The 24,324-nt window shown below is 42.0% G+C and overlaps 1 protein-coding gene and 1 long non-coding RNA gene across 2 annotated transcripts in view; one reads left to right on the top strand and one right to left on the bottom strand.

The window, feature by feature from the left end:
- The window catches only part of LOC138961133 (mucin-2-like), a 198,846-nt gene that overhangs the window by 129,391 nt on the left and 45,131 nt on the right, over nt 1-24,324 (top strand). The gene's annotated exons all lie outside the window — the stretch shown is intronic.
- On the bottom strand, nt 21,503-24,189 carry LOC138961896 (uncharacterized). The gene is made up of 2 exons (XR_011454339.1): nt 24,026-24,189; nt 21,503-23,070 (listed from the first exon to the last, which is right to left on the bottom strand). It is a non-coding gene; the product is annotated as an uncharacterized lncRNA (long non-coding RNA).

A 24,324-nucleotide genomic window follows, 5' to 3' on the forward strand; every position in this document is an offset into this window, starting at 1 on the left:
GGACAACGTCTAAAAGTACATCAACAGCTTCCATCTTTCTTCTTTCTTCTTCAGCGTTCCAGAATGTTCTGGTTACGTGTGAGCTCGTTTGCCCATTTGGGTTCCCCACACTATACTCTGAGAGCATAGTCAGCTCACTCCGCTTTCGTTGAGTAGGCATGCTGGGTATTTTCGTGGTTCCATAACCCACCAAAATCTGACATGGATTACAGGATCTTTTCCGTGCGCACTTGGTCTTGTGCTTGCGTGTACACACGAAGGAGGTTAAGTCACTAGCAGGTCTGCACGTAAGTTGACCTGGGAGATCGGAAAAATCTCCATTCTTAACCCACCAGGCGGCAGCGACCGGGATTCGAACTCACGACCTCCCGATTAGGAGACCGACGACTTACCACCACGCCACTGCGCCCGTCATTTCCAAAGAGCATCTGGTTGAATCCACCACTTTTTGTCCGAACGCGTACACATTATTTGATAAGTTACCACCTTATACATGTAGTAGTCATTTAATCGAATTTTCTCTAACCGATTAAAAAAATATTGTGTGTGCGTGCTTGTGTGTGCGTCCGTGCGTCCGTGTGTGCGTGCGTGCGTGCATGTGTGTATGCGTGTGTATATGTGGGTGTGTGTTTGTGTGTGTATGTGTGTGTGTGTGCAGTGTGTGTGTGTGTGGGTGTGGGTGTGGGTCTGTGTGTGTCTGTGTGTATGACTTGGGGTGTTTGTGTGTGAGAGAAAGAGAGAGAGAAAGAGAGAGAGAGAGAGAGAGAGAGAGGGGGAGAGAGATAGAGAGATAGGGGGGGGGGAGAGCCGATTTGTCCTTCGCTGGGGGTATGCAGTGCCTTGGCATTGCACTTCTGCTTAATTGGTGGTTTGCATAGTTGAAAAAAGAATAAAACAAATGTTACGCGCTTAACTTGGCAATAAACACTTAACCTCGACAGTGGCATAATCCACTACTACGTAATTCCTTTCTAAGATTATTGTCTCTGATGGGTTGTATTTGTTTAACGACATCCAATATAGTCTACCAACTACATGTAGCAGCTGCGAAAACTTTTAAGAAACTTAAAAATTGTCCAAAGGAATGAGTCTGCACCTGGCGTCATTGTGAACCTGAATGTGCCGACCTAATCCAGGCAAAGCAAGAAAGTAGTTCAACGTTATTCCTTTGTAAGCTTTCTGTCTCTGACGGTTTACATTTGAATAACGACATCCAATAACGTCTACCAACTCAGTAATTCCTATCTAAGCTTTCTGTCTCTGACGGTTTACATTTGAATAACGACATCCAATAACGTCTACCAACAGCTGCGAAAACATTTGTCCCGTAAAAAAAACGCCGAGGTGCGTTAAAGTTCCCCTTGGTTTGTCCCTGTCAACTTTTGATAGGCATACATTGTACTACGGTGCAAGCCCCTGGAGCAATATTTTGATTAGTGCTTTTGTGATCAAGAAACAATTAACAAGTGGCTCTATCCCATCTCCCCCCTTTCCCCTATCCCATCTCCCCCCTTTCCCCGTCGCGATATAACCTTGAATGGTTGAAAACGACGTTAAACACCAAATAAAGAAAGATCTAGCTGCCCTGCCGAAGTGTTTCTTCTCTATAAAGCTGAAGATGCGTGTGTGGATGTATATGAGACTGGCGAACATGAGCATTCACAACAAAAGGCAGCACGCGGAATATAGTAGGCCTATTTTTTGTGAGTGAAACATCATTTTTTGTTGAGAAAAGTATTACATTTTGTGATTAATAATTTGTTTTTTTGAATAAATATTTTGTGATGAATCAATTATTTTTTGTGATAAAACATCTATTTTTTTATGAAAAAATTATATGCGCTTTTGATATACGTGTATATTTAACGTTTTTCGTGGTTGCTGCTTTTTGACACGATAAACATCAATTTATCTTAGTGACCTTGACGTTCAACGTAGACACTTCTAATATGACCTATGTATCAATGTTGGGTACCCTCATGGACTATATAAAAATCTTATCCTCTTATCTTATCCTACTAAAGTGCTTTTGTGTCAGAAATGTTTCAACATTTTACAGAAAACTTGCCAAATAACGACACCGTCGTTTATATCGATACAATCAGCAATAATGCAGGCAGTCCGTTCTGTATAATTATGACATTTAAACAAGTCGCGTAAAGCAAATTTAATCAAGCTTTCAAACTCACAGAATGATAGAACAAGATAACAATAAAATGTACTCACCAAAAAACAGTAACATGAATACACAAACAAGGAATATAGTTTCGACTTTACACGTCTTTGGCTGGAAACAGACACGCAGGACAAGCGCGACATCCCAGCGAGAAAAGAACTCTGGTCACGTTTCATCAGCGATATTCTGGTACTCTGGCTGGAAACAGACACGCAGGACAAGCGCGACATCCCAGCGAGCAAAGAACTCTGGTCACGTTTCATCAGCGATATTCTGGTACTCTGGCTGGGAACAGAACAAGACTTGGACAACGTCTAAAAGTACATCAACAACTTCCATCCAACGATCAAATCTACTTTCCTCGACATGATCCTTAAGTTAAAATAGGATACACCCAGAATAACATGCAATGCAAAGAAGACAGACGCACATGCTTATCTGCACGACGGATCAGGTCATCCAACACAACCCAAGAAGAACACACCATTCAGCCAGTTACTTCGCGCAGTGCGTCTATGCTCAAGGATTAACGATTGTAAAGTCCGTTGTTTGGAGATTACCACCCGTTTCCATCACCGAGGCTACTCTCAACGGTCGTCCAAAACATGCCGTCCAGATTTGCCGGTCATCGGGGAACTAAACCCAAAAAGCATCATGAACATTTCCATGCCATTTTGCCTTCCATCTCTCCCCTAATCTACTCTACTATACTATAATATCCAAGAATGGATGTAAGTGTGTGTGTGTGTGTGTGTGTGCGTGCGTGCGTGTGTGTGTGTGTGTGTGTGTGTGTGTGTGTGTGTGTGTGCGCGTGTGTGTCTGTGGTCGCCATAGCAGGAGACAGGAACAAGATAATGTGCATACAACACTGCCTTGGAGCCGCAGATGTGCACCTGGGTTTTAGTTTCCTAATTCAGTGTTTCCTTTCTCAGATAATTAACCTCCATGTTGTTGAGTAAAGCATTTACACTGATCTAAAAATATATGGATAGCGCGTCCCTTCTTATTGGCTATCAAAACATTGACGCCACCGGATCCGCCATCTTGGGACACCGTTCGATACAGTGAAAGAAGACTGCTGTCAACTCTCGAAACTACGATTATTTCCCTTTGACCTATTTGTCAGTGTGGTACGGTGCAGTAAGATGGCGGCACTCTGGTTACGCTGTTTCATTGGTTGTTCGCTATCCATTATTTTCAGATCAGTGAGCATATATAGTGCAGGGGAGGTAACTCTTGCTTTGTTATCCATGGACGGGAGGTAACTCTTATCATACCAGCATACCGCATCTAAGGGTGTATCATGATCAGTTGAACCTGCTGGTCAATTATCTGGAATTTTCCCAAGGAAGGGAGGTAACACATTCCATAAAAAACATGCAAGTGGGAATTGATGACACTCTCAGTGGGCAGCACATGCCTTCAAATGCTTTTGAGGCCGCTCCGGGCGAAGCCGGGCCCTGAATGCTAGTATATAAATAAGAATGGATGTAAGTGTGTATGTGTGTGTGTGTGTGTGTGTATGTGTGTGTGTGTGTGTGTGTGTGAGTGTATGTGTGTGTGTGTGTGTGAGTGTATGTGTGTGTGTGTGTGTGTGTGTGTGTGTGTGTATGTGTGTGTGTGTGTGTGTGTATGTGTGTGTGTGTGTGTGAGTGTATGTGTGTGTTTGTGTGTGTATGTGTGTGTGTGTGTGTATATGTGTGTGTGTGTGTGTGTGTGTGTGTGTGTGTGTGTGTGTGTGTGTGTGTGTGTATGTGTGTGGTCGCCATACCTCAGAGATTGCAAGAGACAGGAACAAGATAGTGTGCGTGCACATTGCCTAGGGGCCGCAGATGTGCAGCTGGGATTTAGTTTCTTGATTCATTGTTTCCTTCCCTCAGATTATGAACCTCCCCTTCAATAACAGCCTATATAGTGCAAGACCAGTTAAGTGCCAAGCGTTCACATGAAGCAAGCACATCATGCCAGTGATATTAGAGACTCTCTTTTGCTTCTATGACGGGAAGAAATTAAGAAAGAAAATTGAACACACAGTTCCGGAAATTTCCAGAAGCGACGGGAGATAACTCTTACTTGGTTCTATACAATGATGGGAGGTAACTCTGAGTATGCAGGTATGTTTGATGGGGAGATCAGAAACACACCACGGGTCCTCACTGCTCAAGTATCTAGAATGTTCCCAAGGAAGGGAGATAACTCATGTGAAAGTTATTTCTTTAACAATAAATGGTAAAACAATGTTGGTGGTAATAACTGATTTAGCAATGACCAACATTAGCTAGAATTTTTAGGAAGGTTCTTGAATCAATCTCTTGGGTTTTTTTTTTTTATTCATGGAAGGGAGGTAACTCTTGTCATGCAAGCATACATTTTCATTCTCAAAGGGCGTAAAGTGATGACGTTAAACCATTTGCTTAATCATCTCGAACTTTCTCAAGAAAGGGAGGTAACCCATACCTAATTGATAAACACGAAGCCGTGCCGTGACGGCGAGTGGCAGAAAAAGAGGAACCTGGCTGCATAAGGGTGAGGAAAAAGTGCGTCATTTCCAAAGTGCATCTGGTTGAATCCACCACTTTTTGTCCGAACGCGTACAAATTATTTGATAAGTTACCACCTTATATATGTACCGTAAAATCCCTAGCAAACGCCCCCCCCCCCCCCCCCCTCTGCACAGATTTCGGGTACAAGTAAGGGGTGGGCGTTTGCCAGGTATACACCCCTTTGCAAGATAAAGTGTCATCACATTTTCACAAGAGAAAAAAAAAGTGATACAACATGTGATTTATGCAATTTTAATGAAAAATAAACACACCGTTTGTTTACAGAAATAAAGATCAACGTTCTGTGATAGAAAAAAAGAAGAAGAAAAAACCGGCGAACCATCGAACAGTGTGCACAAATCGTAGATAAAGGAGGCCGAATGTCTTAAAAACAAATTATTTTTAAAGCAAAACAGGGGTGGGCGTTTGCTAGGTAGTGACCCCTCTGCACAACTTTTAGCCAAAAGTGGGGGGTGGGCGTTTGCTAGATACTGGGCGTTTGCTAGGGATTTTACGGTAGTAGTCATTTAAAGGTACTGAACTTGTTAAATCCAGGTGCACGGAGCCCCTGGGGCTTTTAGTCATTCCTCAGGCAGCTATATCCGTTAGAAGAACTACCAAGTTTCATTGACTTGCACCCAAAGAGTCAAGAACTGCGAGTTTTTTACGAATTAATTTCGTACTCGGACCCGGCTGGTCTTGACCTATTTTTGGATCTAAATTTAGATCAGGTAGATCACCACATCATGCACAAAAAGACACGTCACTAGCAAACTATGTCAGACGTCATCATGAGTTTGTGTAAAACAAAATGGAGGCCGGAATCACTCAGTTGAATCGAACTCCGGCCAAACACCACGTGATAACTAGGTTAATTTATGCACTCGCGTGAACAAGAAACTGTCGAGCTTCACAGATGTCGTCGTTGGGTAGTTGGCTCACGAAGTGTAGCCTATGCGATCGTAACTTTGTCTGTCTGTGCGTTTGTGCGTGTGTGTGTGTGTGTGTGTGTGTGTGTGTGTGTGTGTGTGTGTGTGCGTGCGTGTGTGTGTATGTCTGTGGTAGAAACTTTAACATTTCCGAGTCTATGTGTGAGTGGTTATCCAAGACTATGGATAAAGTTCGCATAAGATTACGTCACGGTCAAAAGTGTTTGACGTCAATTAATGCATCATGACGGCATGCCTCCCTGTAGTCTTTCTCTCTCGCGTGGTGTGTGTGGTCTCGGTCATTGTTATTTTGAGCGGGCCGAGACTATTTGGCAGTCGTGTCCCTGTAAGTAGGCTACATGCAGACAGACAGATCTAGATCTAGTGTCTCTCTTTCTTGCACAGTGTCACCTAAGCTTACTGTGTGTGTGGGTGTGTATGTGTGACGGAGTGATTGAGTTTGTGTTACTGTTTGTCTAGTTCTTACGTGAGCCTTGAAGGCTTCGCCTCTTGTTTTGGGTTTGTTTTACTACCATAGGAGGAATTTTGAACTGTAAATGCACTCAGCTGCAACAAAAACGCAAAACGAAGGCTGTGAGCTGCACTGTGCCTTTAATCGAATTTTCTCTAACCGATTAAAAAAATAGTGTGTGTGCGTGCTTGTGTTTGTGTCCGTGCGTCCGTGCGTCCGTGCGTACGTGAGTGCGTGCGTGCGTGCATGTGTGTTTGTGTGTGTATGTGTGTGCATGTGTGTGTGTGTGCGTGTGCGTGTGTGTGTGTGTGTGTGTGTGTGTGTGTGTGTGTGTGCACGGTGGTAAGTGGACAGTTTAGGATATGCATTTTTCCAGCTGTTGTGTGGATGAAAATAAACACAATTGAAATCACTGTTTTTGACGCATTTTACACCACCTAATCAGCGTTTATCCCTTTTCCAAAGATCCCCGTTTTATTGCACGTGACGACAGCTGAATATAAAGTCTATGCGTTTTCTCCTTAGCTTGGCAGACTTGAGTGGATATCTCGAAGACCAAACAAGGTTTGTGCGGTTTCAGTCTTTGAATAGTGGAACTGCAGTATTTAAATGATGTGAGACGTCACAGTTGATGTTGTGAGGATGTGGAGGGGCCAATAGGGGGTAGGATATTTTGTAATCAAAAACATTTCTCCATGTAAAGCTCTCTGAATCATTTCCTTATTTTTCAACCAACAAATAAGCACTTGTTTCGAAAAAAACCATTTTTGATTAATGCTAATTATTTAAAACATTTTTACAGGGGTGTTGGACTAAAAACAGCTTGCGTATTTTGTGAGCTATGCTATTCCTAATGATGGAGGTGTCGATCGCTTGAGCGGTCAAAATCGAGAGATGTTTCGTCAATTACGAGGGGTACTCATAGCTAAAAGAGCTGAATTTCAGCAATCATTTTGGGGGATTGCTTTGAAAATGTTCGAATATTGTGCAAAGATACTGGTCCCACTTCGCGTAAAATTGCTGGAATGCTAGAGATACTTGTTGAAATGTTACGCATAGTTCCGGAAAAAAGTTGTACAAACTGCCATCGGATTGTCCACTTGTGTCCAACAAATTAATGACTTGACATGTCCACAGACAAATGACTCATACAGGCACTGCCTAAGTTTCATTTGAATGTAACCCCTGGCGTACGTTTGCTAGTCAAGCAAACACATGAGATAAAAATGCAACGTTTACGCCGTTTTGCACAGCCAGCGATCGTCGCCTTGCTATGAAAACATGCTGCGATCACGCTTGGCTGGGCATCACATTGGCACAGATTTCATCCTAACAATGTCAAGTGTGTTAACAGGCTTTGCAAATTTAGGTCAGTGCTTATACCTAAATGACACTTTGGCAGTGTTTGTATAAACCATTTGTTTTGTAGACTTGCAAACAATTCTATAACGGTTTTTAAAATTGTTTCCGGATCACAGCATAAAAAAATCTAATAGATCCCTTGACTTTGGGGTAGCGCGACTCTGTTGCTGCTAGCTTTCCACTGGGAGGAAACGACCCGAATTTCCCAGCGATGGGACAATAAAGTAATGGAAAAAAAAATTCTAACAGATCCCTTGACTTTGGAGTAGCGCGACTCTGTTGCTGCTAGCTTTCCACTGGGAGGAAGCGACCCGAATTACCCAGCGATGGGACAATATAATAAAGTAATGACCACACAAAAAACAAAAAACAACAACTTATAGATCCCTTGACTTTGGAGATGACAAGAAAATATAGGGCGCATTTACGTGATTTGTAAAACATTTTACAAATCGCGGGGCGCGCCCCGTGATTTGTAAAATGTTTTACATTTTTTACAAATCAAGGGTTTACATGTACGTCTGGTATGTCGGTAAAATATTCTGACAGTTTTAAAGCAATCCAATGAGTCATTGCTGAAATACAGCGCTTTTGGTCATAATACCCACAACAGATTGACGAAAAAAACACGTTCTTGACCGCTCTAGCGATCGACACCTGCATCAGTAGTAATAACATAGCACACGTAAGCGTGTTCACAGTAAATGAGACAAAGAAATTGTCCCGGTGCAAACTAACTATGTTTTAAGTGATTGACATTTTTGTTTGATGACACAACCATTTGTCGAGGATAGCGTAGGCACCCGGTCTGCTCCCCGCCTAAAAAAGGCCAATGCCGTTCCGTCTTCGAGGGACTGCGTGGGTTTCATTTCGGAGTTTTCCTTCTCCTAGACGAGTTTCCTTCCATGGATGATGAGCCTCCTCTACCCTCGTTTTGAATTCAGAGTGGTCTTCTCTTAGGATAGCTGCCTGCCAGGGTTGACGAGCCTATCCTGCCCGGCTATTTGACCCATAGCTGGAGGTTGGTTCGTGGGCACCTGGGCGTTTCCACACACCGGTGGGCCCGCATGCCGCACGTCTAGGGGCCAACCTCCTCCGAGTCCTTGTAGTCTAGCCTGGGGCCTTGCGGTACCCAGTTTACGCCTGTCGCCGCGATGGAGGCACTACATAGGGCTTGTTGTGGAGAGGTTATTGTACTGGCAGGAGAGACTGACGCATTCTGCTCTCTTTTCGCATTGTCCTAAAAAGGACAGACGGTGTTAGCCAGCGGTGAGGGCTGAAAGCGAGAAGTGACAAGCACAAGACACTTCGCCAACACACTAGACACGTCACACAACCGTTTGGCAGGCACATTTTTGTTTGTTCTCTACAACACTTCTGCAGTCCTGAAGACAAATTCTTATCATAATCAGACAGCGGGATTTCCGAAATGGATCTCACGACACAGGCTGTTCTCGTTTGGTTTGATTCTGCCAGAGACGGATGTATCTTAATGACAACGGAGCTCTAGTATTTTGGTGTGTGTTCATCGTGTACATGAATTTGTATTTGTTTACTGATTTGTTGAATTTGTTTTTGGTCGCTGCAGTTTGAAACTACCTAGTGTGTCCGGGACGAGTGAGAGAGAGTTTATTTCGCTGTCTGACAACCATGAAGTCAACTACTGTAGCCATCGTCGCTGTGCTGCTTCTCTTCGTAAGTATTTGCCGTTGAAATTTAAATAAAACCCACAAACACAAGAATGGTTTGACGGCAACATGACGATTTCCGAAGCTAGGTTCACTATCTGCATCACATTCTTGCTTCTTGATTTTGAATTTTGCAACGTGAGCAGTCTATCTGTTTGTTGAGTAGGAAAACTGGCCGTCTGCTTCTAAAATAGGCCTTATATGCGCTGCGTGCTGCGTTCCGTCATGTCATTGAAAGAGGAAAAGAAACTGAAACTTTTGTTTAACTAATTCCAAGAACGAATTTCTCCTTGTTGTGGAACATTTCGCGTAATCGGACATGCATTTGCACAAAAGCAACAGAGATTCAGACTGGTAGCCGGTCACGTTTCGATAAAAGATATCCTCATACTTTGGATGCCGTCATAAGGTTAAATACTGCATTGTTTTGTTTTACCAAGCACACCATTGTGGTCCGTTGGGCGTTTAATCAAATACCATACTTCCATCCACTCGCATCTTTTGGCTCACTTTCTTCGCATTCCACTTACCGTGAAAACTTATCAAAAAAACAAAAAACAAAAACTCTCAATCATATTCTTATAATTCAGTTATGATTCACCAGTACCTAAACAGAATGACATCAAAACATCCAGGAAAGGACCTCGCAATGACAAACACGATCCGTATTTAATTTTCTGGATAAAAAGTCAGTGTTTGCGTTCCATACATTTGCACCGATTGACAGAAGAAAGAAAGTACGTAGATCATTTTTTCTTCTAGAATGGTCTCTTAGCTGAGTCTTTGAAGGGGAAACTGTTTGGCTTGAGGTTACAGGGCTGCGTCTTTCAAGGGAAATCTGGTTGGCTTGAGGTTACCATTACTCATGGTCATAACGATGACAACAACAACAAAGACGTTGACATTGTTGAAGATGATGATGCTTCTGCTGCTGCTGATGATGATGATATTACAAACATAATTACGGTTCCTACCCACAGTGCACCTTGTTTTACTTTAAATCCGTGTTGTTGTTTTCAGATTTTTGATGCGCAATCTGATGATAAGTCCTTGACAAACATTGAGGTTTTGCAGCAGGCACAAAATCAAATATTTATTTTTCTTTGCTTCTGATGTCTTTCAGGTGTTCCGTCTGGATACTCAGGTCTTCATTAGTGCGGGTAAGTATATTTTCTTATGAAACAGCATTAATTACAAACAGAAATCATGACTTTATAAGGTCTTTTCTGATAGGTATACCCATTTCGTTTAAATATGCCGTGCAATTCAGACGGATATAGTTTGTAAAAGAGAGTGATTTCAAGTTTGGAAAACGGAAAGCAGTCCTGGTTTTAACATTCAGTCGAGTGTTGACTAAATGTGCTAACATAGACTAAGAATCGAGACGAGAGTGGAGGTCTATTTATGTGTGTGTGTGTGTGTGTGTGTGTGTGTGTGTGTGTGTGTGTGTGTGTGTGTGTGTGTGTGTGTGTGTGCGTGCGTGCGTGTGTGTGTGTGTGTGTGTGTGTGTGTGTGTGTGTGTGTGTGTGTGTGTGTGTGTGTGTGTGTTTTTATAGATTCAGTGAAAACAACTGGACCGATCTTCATGAAACTTGAGAGTTCTTGAGTATAATATACCCAGACGTTTTCTTTCTTTTTTTGATAACTATTTTTGATGAGGTCATATCCGGCGGTTAGTGAAAGTTTTGACGGCACTGTCACGCTCTCATTTTTCAATCAATCAATCAATATGAGGCTTATATCGCGCGTATTCCGTGGGTACAGTTTAAAGCGCATTGATTTATTTTTTACTTTTTTATTTTTTTATTTTATGCAATTTATATCGCGCACATATTCAAGGCGCAGGGATTTATTTATGCCGTGTGAGATGGAATTTTTTTTACACAATACATCACGCATTCACATCGGCCAGCAGATCGCAGCCATTTCGGCGCATATCCTACTTTTCACGGCCTATTATTCCAAGTCACACGGGTATTTTGGTGGACATTTTTATCTATGCCTATACAATTTTGCCAGGAAAGACCCTTTTGTCAATCGTGGGATCTTTAACGTACACACCCCAATGTAGTGTACACGAAGGGACCTCGGTTTTTCGTCTCATCCGAAAGACTAGCACTTGAACCCACCACCTACGTTAAGAAAGGGGGGAGAAAATTGCTAACGCCCTGACCCAGGGTCGAACTCGCAACCTCTCGCTTCCGAGCGCAAGTGCGTTACCACTCGGCCACCCAGTCCCTCCTATTGATTGATTTTTCAACATTTTGGTCAAGCAATCTTCGACGAAGTACGGACTATGGTCCTGTATTTTGTTTGGAAGCTTGTAAATTAGTTTTCTCCTAAAAGTAATTACAAGTTGTCATTAAAATCACATGTTCATAATCTACTGAATTCAAAAATATACAGATTTGTTATGTTTACTATCAAAATGGAAGAAACAAGATTCAGTAAGTACTATACGTTTGCATAGATACCCTTCGCGGAGACGAACGTGTGTTAAGATAGTGTCTGGTTGGTCGGTACTGTCTGGTCAAATGGGTCAAAATAGCAATTTCTGCGTTTTCGCTGCTTGTGGAAGTCACTTCAAATACTTTTATAATACGAGTGATAAATATCAAGGCTACCGACACATAGCCACTTTTGTTGGTTTTGTTACATTTTCATTTTTATAAATTTTATCAAGCAATGGGCACTCCCGGGGATTCCCCTTTTACGCGCGCTTCATGAAACCCTGCTGCAAAATGCATGTGTTGCTATTTGTCATCTGTGCGCTGCTTGCAGCGTTTTGTGCCGAAAGAGGGCTTGCTGCAGACAAAGACAGAGATGCCGTGGCAGAGAGAGGGAGAGAGAGAGAGAGAGAGAGAGAGAGAGAGAGAGAGAGAGAGAGAGAGAGAGAGAGAGAGAGAGAGAGAGAGAGAGAGAGAGAGAGACGCAGACACAGACACAGACACAGACACAGACGCAGATAATTATTTTATTCAATAGGTCATAGCCCCTTATGAAGGGGTGTGAACAAACGGTTAACATTGCATATAAATTAAACTCAACAGGTGCACACACAAGAGAGAGAGAGAGAGAGAGAGAGAGAGAGAGAGAGAGAGAGAGAGAGATAGAGAGAGAGAGTGAACGAGAGGGAAATAGAGAGAGATAACTCCCCCCTCACACCCCCACACACACACACATACACACACACACATACACATACATACACACACACACACATACACACGCATAACACACACACACACACACACACACACACACACACAGACACACACACACACACTCGCATGAGCACTATCTCAAACTTCAATTCAATGTGAATAATTATATACTCTTATGCTTGGTAGATATAATTTATATTAATGACAAATGACAGTCTTATCTCCAAGAGAGTTTATTTGTAGATACACTTGTATTTTGTTTACTTCTATTTACGACGACCATTGATGAAGTCTGACGCGGCCTTTTTGGGTTGAACGTTTTTGCGAGTTTGAAGGGAATAACCACCATTTATATTCCATGAATAGCCTTTAAATAGCAGGGTGCATTAATACTTTCATAAATCACCAGAAACATTCGTTTACCTCGTCTTAATTAACGAGTGATATTTTTCAAACACAAATGCAAAAAAGCATGTCTAAGTAATATGTACGTACCATCCAGTCACGTGCAATCAAAAGTAAAAAATAAGCTTAATTCGAAAAAAACAACAAAAAAAACCACTCTGTGTGGATATGTGTGCACTCCAACATATGTTTTTTTTTACGTTTATTATGTTTTCCTGGAGCGCTACTAATACAACTCTAGCATGCTAGTACATGCAGATTCTTACGAAATGGGTTATCTCGACTGTCGCAGAGTAAAAACATACCAAATTCATACCGTAATATTCACGGTACATCACACAATGCTTAAATGCTTTATTTTTGAAGCTTAGTAGTCTGTGCTCGTAGCAAACACTAAAGTTATATGCACTATGACCCGAAAACGCAAAATTCTGACGCCATCATGGATAACGTAATGCCCCATAACACGCAAACAAAGTTTAGCTCTACGACTCTTATTATCATATCGTTATCATCAAGGGATGTACTTTGGAATGATAAATAGTTCTCGTTATTTATCGCTGTGTCATGCACTGCATCTTTCAGAAACGGCTTGTGAGACCTTTAAGTAATATACGACTCGTATATAATATGCTGACTGTAAGCAAATGATAACAGACATGTATAGCAGATGGCTGTAAAGATTATCCTGCATTTAGATGTTGATATTATTATCATGTCTGGTATTCTCACACCACGGGCGGTATCAAGCGAAACGCCCACGTCATCACGGAATGGATGCAACCGTTTTTATGGGGACATTTTCAAAGTCGTTAGACAGATGTTTCATTGCATATAGGGCCACATGCACAGACAGAAAATGATGTAAAACGTAAACGTAGTTACGCAATTTCATTTGATTATTCAGAACTCTGATCATGCAATGTTCAAGCGAGTTGAACACAGCATAATGGCATTCAGAGAGAGAGGGTGCGTATGGTACCTTGCCATTCTGTTCACACAAACCAACCGACAAAGGTGGCTTTTCGGTGTTTCAACACGGTTAAGTGTTTTATTGTTAAAAATAAGAAATGACATTCCTTCGAATAAGTCATCCAGGTATGTTTAATTCAAACGTTTAGTTTGTCTTTGTTATTTTTAGAATGATGAAACAGGGTCCTGGCCTGACCGCTAAAACATTGAACGGGACACATAGAATTAGTCATGATTGTCAAACAGTCACATGGTGCACTAAGTTGGCAATCAAACATAAAACGGGCCCCCTAGAATCAGTCATGGTTGGTCAAATAGTCACATGGTGCACTACAATAAAACATAAAACGGGCCCCCTAGAATCAGTTATGGTTGGTCAAATAGTCACATGGTGCACTACAATAAAACATAAAACGGGCCCCCTAGAATCAGTCATTTTGTTTGTTTGTTTGTTTGTTTGCTTAACGCCCAGCTGACCACGAAGGGCCATATCAGGGCGGTGCTGCTTTGACATTTAACGTGCGCCACACACAAGACAGAAGTCGCAGCACAGGCTTCATGTCTCACCCAGTCACATTATTCTGACACAGGACCAACCAGTCCTAGCACTAACCCCATAATGCCAGATGCCAGGCGGAGCAGCCACTAGATTGCCAATTTTAAAGTCTTAGGTATGACCCGGCCGGGGTTCGAACCCACGACCTCCCGATTACGGGGCGGATGCCTTACCACTAGGCCACCGTGCCGGTAGAATCAGTCATGGTTGGTCAAATAGTCACATGGTGCACTACAATAAAACATAAAACGGGCCCCATAGAATCAGTCATGGTTGGTCAAATAGTCACATGGTGCACTACAATAAAACATAAAACGGGCCCCCTAGAATCAGTCATGGTTGGTCAAATAGTCACATGGTGCACTACAATAAAACATAAAACGGGCCCCCTAGAATCAGTCATGGTTGGTCAAATAGTCACATGGTGCACTACAATAAAACATAAAACGGGCCCCTTAGAATCAGTTATGGTTGGTCAAATAGTCACATGGTGCACTACAATAAAACATAAAACGGGCCCCCTAGAATCAGTCATGGTTGGTCAAATAGTCACATGGTGCACTACAATAAAACATAAAACGGGCCCCATAGAATCAGTCATGGTTGGTCAAATAGTCACATGGTGCACTACAATAAAACATAAAACGGGCCCCCTAGAATCAGTCATGGTTGGTCAAATAGTCACATGGTGCACTACAATAAAACATAAAACGGGCCCCCTAGAATCAGTCATGGTTGGTCAAATAGTCACATGGTGCACTACAATAAAACATAAAACGGGTCCCCTAGAATCAGTCATTATTGGTCAAATAGTCATACTGTACACTAAAATGGCAATAAAATATAAAAGAGCTGGTGACATGGTGGCAGCCTGTCAGTGCAAAAAAAGTCAGCTGAAAGTCGATTCAAATTGGGTCATTCGAACGTTGACTCAACAGTCACATTCATACGTGTTTAACTTCATCAACAGACAGGATCTTGATATATTTTCAGAATGATGACTTCAATCCTGCCGGAATTTAATCATCTTGTATACATGTTATTATCTGCTTATCATTTGTATTTGTATAAATATAGCTTGGCCGGGGCTCCAGGGTAAACTTCGTTGGTCACTGAATCGTCCATTGACAGCAGAGCTTGACTTTATTTGCATTCCATTGCAGACGTTTAAAAAAAATGTTGTGTCGTTCGTTGATTCTGCTCTTTGTTGTTGGTAAGTTTGTAACTTTGTATGCGTTACATTATTCTTATTTTAACATATCAATGTCCAACGAAAAAAAGCTGAAAGTTCCGTAAAACAGATTTGTTTTAACTTTTCAAAACGTTCAATTATTTCAAGTCAAAAGAATTGATCTTTTTCAGAAAGTATAACACTGATCTTGACTAGGCGATCATCCAAGAATATTTCTTCAGAGTTTCTACACTGGAATGTTTGTCATGATTAGCTTGACATCAAAACCACCTGGTTAAGGCCTTCCTCAATGAAGCCCGAAGTTGACTTGGCGAAAGACGGGCGCTGTGGCTGGGTGGTAAGACGTCGGCTTCTTAATCGGAAGGTCGAGGGTTCGAATCCCGGCCGCGGCCGCCTGGTGTGTTAAGTGTGGAGATTTTTCCGATCTCCCAGGTTAACTTATGTGCAGACCTGCTAGTGACTTATCCCCCTTCGTGTGTACACGCAAGCACAAGACCAAGTGCGCAAGGAAAAGATCCTGTAATCCATGTCAGAGTTCGGTGGGTTATAGAAACACGAAAATACCCAGCATGCTTCCTCCGAAAGTGGCGTATGGCTGCCTTAATGGCGGGGTAAAAACGGCCATACACGTAAAATTCCACACGTGCAAAAACACGAGTGTACGTGGGAGTTTTAGCCCACGAACGCAGAAGAAGAAGAAGAAGAAGAAGAAGACTTGGCGAAGACTTGGCTAAGTCTTTTTACCAACAGTTCAGTGCCGAAATTGTGTGCGGTAAACCTCGAGAAGTTGACTTTCAAAAGTAGACTTTGCCCAATTATTAGTAGGCTTATGTTTTAGGATTCTTTTTAAAGTAAATGCGTCAGCGCTTTCTTGTGTCCAAAAAAATTATTATCTTGGTTAAAAAAGAAATGCAGTGCGCTCGGTTTCATTATGCGAGTCCGACAGTTTGACTAAATGTCTTAATTTCGCTTTAAGCGTCTTGTTTGATTCTTATTTTTGAAATGCTAGGAGCCTGTCTGATTTTCGATTTGAAATGTTTAGTAATTTCAATACCAGTGAATGTATCGAATAAACATTCGAATTCTCGTCTTCGAGTCCGACAAAAATTCATACTTAGGCAGCAAGTTTGAGGGCGTTCACCCCTTAAACATCAAAGGAATTCTTAATAAAAATCGATCGATACAAAACTGTTATTTGTCTTTTCGACAGTCATTGTTCACCTAGACCGCTGGCGCGGTGTCGGAGGAACATTGACTGTCTCGGTCTATGCAAAATGTCATATTTTTATCAAAAACAAAAATAACGTATACTTTTTGTGTGCAGGCGTGGTGATGGCCAGGGATGTTAAAAGAGCGGTGTGTCCCTCAGACATCACCTCGACTTGCGACCAAAAGACCAGCCATCTCAGAGAAGACAATTGTCCGTGAGTGTTGAGTCCATGAAGCGATACTTTGCTTGAACGGTCATTCGACTGCTGCTTTGTATTTTTTATTGCTTGTTGAGCATTTCCCTTTTTATGTTTTGCTTGTATTTTGCTTGTTTGTTGTTGTTGTTGTTGTTGGTTTAAGCGTGTTTATTCAAATTCTCATACATACGTTTCAAACAATAACAACATTGAGAACGTTAACAAGCAGATTGCTTATGGACACGTTCTTGAACTTATTATCAATACACATTCAGATAGCAAAACATGACGAACAAGTGATAGCTTCAACACTTATCTTGATAATCTTTAATTATAGTTTATACAAATAGGGTAAAGAGAGAGAGAGAGAGACAGAGACAGAGAAAGAGAGAGTTGTTGTTGTTGTTGTTGTTGTTGTGGTTGTTGTTGTTGGTGGTGGTGGTGGTGGTGGTGGTGGTGGCGGTATTGTTGTTGTTGTTGTTGGTGTTGTTGTTGTCGCTGTTTTGTTGTTGTTGATGTTGTGTGTGTGTGTGTGTGTGTGTGTGTGTGTGTGTGTGTGTGTGTGTGTGTGTGTGTGTGTATGTGTGTGTGTGTGTATGTATTCTTGGGTGTGGTTTTTTAGAGATAAAGAGAGAAAAGCAGAGTATTGACATTGTGTATGAATGCATGTAGAGGGGTGGTCTTAAAGAAGCCTGGCCAGATCTAAGATGGAGAGCCGCACTGTTATAACGGTGAGTTGTGTGCCTTTACATCCCCAACAGATCTAAGATGGAGAGCCGCACTGTTATCACGGTGAGTTGTGTGCCTTTACATCCCCAACAGATCTAAGATGGAGAGCCGCACTGTTATCACGGTGAGTTGTGTGCCTTTACATCCCCAACAGATCTAAGATGGAGAGCCGCACTGTTATCACGGTGAGTTGTGTGCCTTTACATCCCCAACAGATCTAAGATGGAGAGCCGCACTGTTATCACGGTGAGTTGTGTGCCTTAACATCACGAACAGATCTAAGATGGAGAGCCGCACTGTTATCACGGTGAGTTGTGTGCCTTTACATCCCCAACAGATCTAAGATGGAGAGCCGCACTGTTATCACGGTGAGTTGTGTGCCTTTACATCACGAACAGATCTAAGATGGAGAGCCGCACTGTTATCACGGTGAGTTGTGTGCCTTTACATCCCCAACAGATCTAGGATGGAGAGCCGCACTGTTATCACGGTGAGTTGTGTGCCTTTACATCCCCAACAGATCTAAGATGGAGAGCCGCACTGTTATCACGGTGAGTTGTGTGCCTTTACATCCCCAACAGATCTAAGATGGAGAGCCGCACTGTTATCACGGTGAGTTGTGTGCCTTTACATCCCCAACAGATCTAAGATGGAGAGCCGCACTGTTATCACGGTGAGTTGTGTGACTTTACATCCCCAACAGATCTAAGATGGAGAGCCGCACTGTTATCACGGTGAGTTGTGTGCCTTTACATCACGAACAGATCTAAGATGGAGAGCCGCACTGTTATCACGGTGAGTTGTGTGCCTTTACATCCCCAACAGATCTAGGATGGAGAGCCGCACTGTTATCACGGTGAGTTGTGTGCCTTTACATCCCCAACAGATCTAGGATGGAGAGCCGCACTGTTATCACGGTGAGTTGTGTGCCTTTACATCCCCAACAGATCTAAGATGGAGAGCCGCACTGTTATCACTGTGAGTTGTGTGCCTTTACATCCCCAACAGATCTAAGATGGAGAGCCGCACTGTTATCACGGTGAGTTGTGTGCCTTTACATCCCCAACAGATCTAAGATGGAGAGCCGCACTGTTATCACGGTGAGTTGTGTGCCTTTACATCCCGAACAGATCTAAGATGGAGAGCCGCACTGTTATCACGGTGAGTTGTGTGCCTTTACATCCCCAACAGATCTAGGATGGAGAGCCGCACTGTTATCACGGTGAGTTGTGTGCCTTTACATCCCCAACAGATCTAAGATGGAGAGCCGCACTGTTATCACGGTGAGTTGTGTGCCTTTACATCCCGAACAGATCTAAGATGGAGAGCCGCACTGTTATCACGGTGAGTTGTGTGCCTTTACATCCCCAACAGATCTAAGATGGAGAGCCGCACTGTTATCACGGTGAGTTGTGTGCCTTTACATCCCCAACAGATCTAAGATGGAGAGCCGCACTGTTATCACGGTGAGTTGTGTGCCTTTACATCCCCAACAGATCTAGGATGGAGAGCCGCACTGTTATCACGGTGAGTTGTGTGCCTTTACATCCCCAACAGATCTAAGATGGAGAGCCGCACTGTTATCACGGTGAGTTGTGTGCCTTTACATCCCCAACAGATCTAAGATGGAGAGCCGCACTGTTATCACGGTGAGTTGTGTGCCTTTACATCCCCAACAGATCTAAGATGGAGAGCCGCACTGTTATCACGGTGAGTTGTGAGCCTTTACATCCCCAACAGATCTAGGATGGAGAGCCGCACTGTTATCGCGGTGAGTTGTGTGCCTTTACATCCCCAACAGATCTAAGATGGAGAGCCGCACTGTTATCACTGTGAGATGTGTGCCTTTACATCCCCAACAGATCTAAGATGGAGAGCCGCACTGTTATCACGGTGAGTTGTGTGCCTTTACATCCCCAACAGATCTAAGATGGAGAGCCGCACTGTTATCACGGTGAGTTGTGTGCCTTTACATCCCGAACAGATCTAAGATGGAGAGCCGCACTGTTATCACGGTGAGTTGTGTGCCTTTACATCCCCAACAGATCTAGGATGGAGAGCCGCACTGTTATCACGGTGAGTTGTGTGCCTTTACATCCCCAACAGATCTAAGATGGAGAGCCGCACTTGCACTGTTATCACGGTGAGATGTGTGCCTTTACATCCCGAACAGATCTAAGATGGAGAGCCGCACTGTTATCACGGTGAGTTGTGTGCCTTTACATCCCCAACAGATCTAAGATGGAGAGCCGCACTGTTATCACGGTGAGTTGTGTGCCTTTACATCCCCAACAGATCTAAGATGGAGAGCCGCACTGTTATCACGGTGAGTTGTGTGCCTTTACATCCCCAACAGATCTAGGATGGAGAGCCGCACTGTTATCACGGTGAGTTGTGTGCCTTTACATCCCCAACAGATCTAAGATGGAGAGCCGCACTGTTATCACGGTGAGTTGTGTGCCTTTACATCCCCAACAGATCTAAGATGGAGAGCCGCACTGTTATCACGGTGAGTTGTGTGCCTTTACATCCCGAACAGATCTAAGATGGAGAGCCGCACTGTTATCACGGTGAGTTGTGTGCCTTTACATCCCCAACAGATCTAGGATGGAGAGCCGCACTGTTATCACGGTGAGTTGTGTGCCTTTACATCCCCAACAGATCTAGGATGGAGAGCCGCACTGTTATCACGGTGAGTTGTGTGCCTTTACATCCCCAACAGATCTAAGATGGAGAGCCGCACTGTTATCACGGTGAGTTGTGTGCCTTTACATCCCCAACAGATCTAGGATGGCTGACATGACCGCTCTGACATCATTCTGCCTTTGACATATTCACGACTTTCCGACCTTGACATTGTAGTGGGGGTCAAGTGGGCGTCGGCATCATTGTCCAATCAGAAATTTTGATGCGCTTCCGCTTCCTGTCCCGCCCAGTCTGCGCAAAAGAAATGGTGCAAAACTGTTTGCGCGGAAAAAGGTGATGAAAAAAAGAACACAACCTGGTTTGATAACCAAATGATTGCGATCTTGCATTCTAGCATAATTTAATGCGGAACAACGACACATCTGATAAACAAATAGCCAGTTTGTTACCAACATGAGAAACTAGGGTTTAGAATCGAAGCGGTAAACCCGGACGCTGTTTGTACACGTAAATCCGGAGAAGCAGCTTAGCTATCGAAGTAGGTGACATGTCGTTTCACTCCGAGTGTGCCAGCACCGGCCCTCTACCCGCCAAACCCCCACTAGGCAGGGAAAGTGGTTCGACCTTGCATGAATGCAGGGCAAGTTCGAGTTTGCTTGCTAAAATTGCTGCTAGTGCTTGCCCTTGTCTAGATCTGGAACTTTTTCAATTGGATTTTTTCTCTCTATTATACTGGAATAAGTGGGTGCTTTTCTAGATCTAAGCATCGACCGAATTAGATAATGATGTTCCTTGCATTGCATTCTCCTAAATCTGTTATTCTAACCAGTTTGTTTAAGAATATAATTGTTCGTTTTTTGTTGATAAGCTTACAAGATTTTTTCTTTTTTAAGTAAGTGGTTTCACACGTACAACATGAGACCCACATGCACTAGACAATGGAAGTTGAGGTCCTCGTTCAATACCACAAATGCCAGTATTATACTTCAGACTCCTTTTGGAGGAATGTGTGGGGTTTGGGTGTTGAACTTGAAGTGGCAGATTGTTTGCACAGGTATGAATGTTCGTACGTTCGTACGTGCACGCATGTATGCAGGCATTTGTTTGTCAAGCAGGAACATGCAACATTTTGTTGACCGTATGTGAGTGCGTGTGTAATAAAACCAACGACAAACAATACAAAAAGCTCCAGCTCTGCTTCTTCACCAGTCACAGACGCATTGCGTTGTTCAGCTTTCCAGAAATATATTAACTCAGTCAGAACCGGCTTCATGAATATTTTATTTCAGGAAAAAGTCAATCGAATCTACACAAAAAAAGGTTATTGCGTTGTTCTGTCTTTGAGACTGTACCACGTAATATTGAGCTTCTAGAAGAAACATGTCTGTGGCATAGTTTGACCCAACAGATAGAGAAGTCAACAGAGGTATTCTGCCGTCAGCAGCTTTATTGCTGTTTTGAATTTGATCTTGCATAATTTTATTACATAATTTTGCAACACACAAAGAAATCGTAATTGAATATTTTACGCAAAATTGAATAATTCGCAAACATGTTTGTATGAACAAATATTATTTTAAGAAAATATGAGTGTGAGGATGGACGTATTTTGAGTGAAGTAGCAGAAATTCTTTTTAAGTTCTTTAGCTACATGCACACGTTCTGTTAATTACGTTCATAGCAGGGAGATCCAGATTAATAATACTGCTGTGACAGGTTGTGGTTTCCATACACACTTTGAATACAGGAAAACAAAAACAAAAACACAGTTAAAAAAAAATGTGCACATAGGATTAAATCATTAAAGTTTACAGAATAAAAGCAACATATGTACAAAAACAAATCTCGTGGTTCTCTTGTCAAACCCACTGTAGTAAGCACAGAATAGGAGAGAAGATTTTGGAGAAGGTGGCTTTACCTACTGAAGTAAATGATCAAGAGGATTCTAAGCATCCAGTGCTAAAGCTCTCAAATCACAAGACATACACACTTGTTGTGGCTATCCAAACTGTTGATTTAAAAAAAAACATACCTACAAATTGAAAACATCTATTACAAAATTATATATATTGTATGGATCTGTCTTTGTAAAATATACTGTACAGAAAATTTTAAATAATCTGCACAAATCTCGTGGTTCTCTTGTCAAGTAGTAGGCACAGAAAAAAAACAAAAAACCCCTGTGTTTTGTCTTGTAAATTATACTTTACTAAATGTGTACAGTATTCTAAGAAAAAAAAATTCTTCCTTTTTATCATATCAATTGCCTCCCTTGAATTTTATTTGTAAAATAATTCTGAGAAAAAAAGCTTTCTACTTAAAAGCAGTGCAATCAAGAAAATGGGTACAACCTGTGTGTATACCTTTATTCCTTAATCTTTTTATTTAATTCAGGATGTCACTACGCAGTTTTACTGATTTAAAAAAAATTCGCTTCAAATTATCTCCCTTGAACAAACACTTCTTTTTACAATTAAATTTTGTTTACACGAAGAGGTAGTTTTAAGGGTATATATATATACAAAAAAACAATATTGCAACCTTAGATGTATTTACATTTGGACTAATTCCATTAAAAAAAAATTCAAACTATAAATGATAAATCAAAATAAAACAGATTTTGGGGCTGTACACAAGCTAATAGGATTAAACACGAAAGTCGTACCCAAGAATCGTCAAATACTTTTGCTAACAGCTATACTTAAACATAAGAAAATATGATCTGCATCTCTTGTTATGAAGATGATGGCACTGGTCCACCGAAGTGCATGCCATATATGCTTTACTGTGCGCTCTCCCTCTCAATGGTCTTTCTCTGGCTGACTCGATTCTGAGGAGATAAAAAAAAACATTCAGTACAAGCTGTAAAACATAACAACAAAACTAGTATTACTTAAAGTAGCTGCTGGTTTCTGAGTATTTGATTGAAGGCCCAATCCGACTTGTAAGAAGTTTGCCCGACTGTCGCAGATTTGGTCAGGTATGGAGTAAAATCATGCCTCAATTTGGTAACATACAAACTGCAATATTCTAAGGCTGTGAGTGTGAGAATACATCGGTGCCACTTTTTAAAAACTTTCTTTTTGTGTGTGCGCATGTTTTAGTGCCAAAAATGAAGAGGCCGAGTGCTCTCTCTGCAAAACTTGTGTGAAGCTTCAGAGCTCTATCAATGGTTTGAAAGAAAAAACATACTTTTCCATTTTTGACGTTCTTGTTCCCTTGCCTGTGAAATTTACTGTCCGTAGGTTACCGGATTTTGTTAATGTCCGTGAAAACCTCAACTATTCATTGCTGAGTGCCTAGTGATAGCTATCCCCCCCCCCAACGACCTAGCACTGCTGAATCCTGATTCTTCCCATTGTTTGATTCTGTAATGAAATTGTGTAGTTGGTAGTTATGTGAGCTTCTTCTTGGAGGGGTGGGGGGGGGGGGTGCTGGTTGGTTGGGTTTTTGGGGTTATTAAACCATCAGATTAAAAAGTAAGACTTCATTGTAATGTGCAGATATTTGTTCAGGTGCCCACCATTTTCTATGTGAAAACATGTTGCTAACTAACATGAACCCAACCATAAAACGTGATGTAGGTGAGTAGCCCATCTAGAAAAAAGAACCTGTTCTAATTCGGAATTAGAACAGGTTCGTTTTTCTAGATGGGCTACTCACCTACATCACGTTTCATGGTTTGGTTCATGTTAGTTAGCAACATGTTTTCAAATTCTCATCAGGCAATCACGGCTGACACTAAACACAGAACAGGTGGGAGAGACATAATTCAATTTACTCACCTTCCTTGCATTGTGAGACTGGCCATATGAATCTGCTGAAGTAGTTCCTGCACATATTTAATCAAATATTCATCTTAATAACGTGTTAATATCGCTTGTTCTAGCAAATCAGACTTGACAGTTTTCTGATGGCTTGCACAATTTAAGAGCTTGCCTGTCCCCAATCATTACAATGAGAAACAACATCTAGTATGCAAGTATTTTCAGGGTATGAAGGTTTTAATATAATGTCGGTTCTTCTGGGGGCATGGAGAAACACCTTACACAAAGTAGAACATACACAACAAATTTCAAACAAT

The sequence above is a fragment of the Littorina saxatilis genome, linkage group LG3, assembly GCF_037325665.1.
Source record: "Littorina saxatilis isolate snail1 linkage group LG3, US_GU_Lsax_2.0, whole genome shotgun sequence".
NCBI lineage: Eukaryota > Metazoa > Mollusca > Gastropoda > Littorinimorpha > Littorinidae > Littorina > Littorina saxatilis.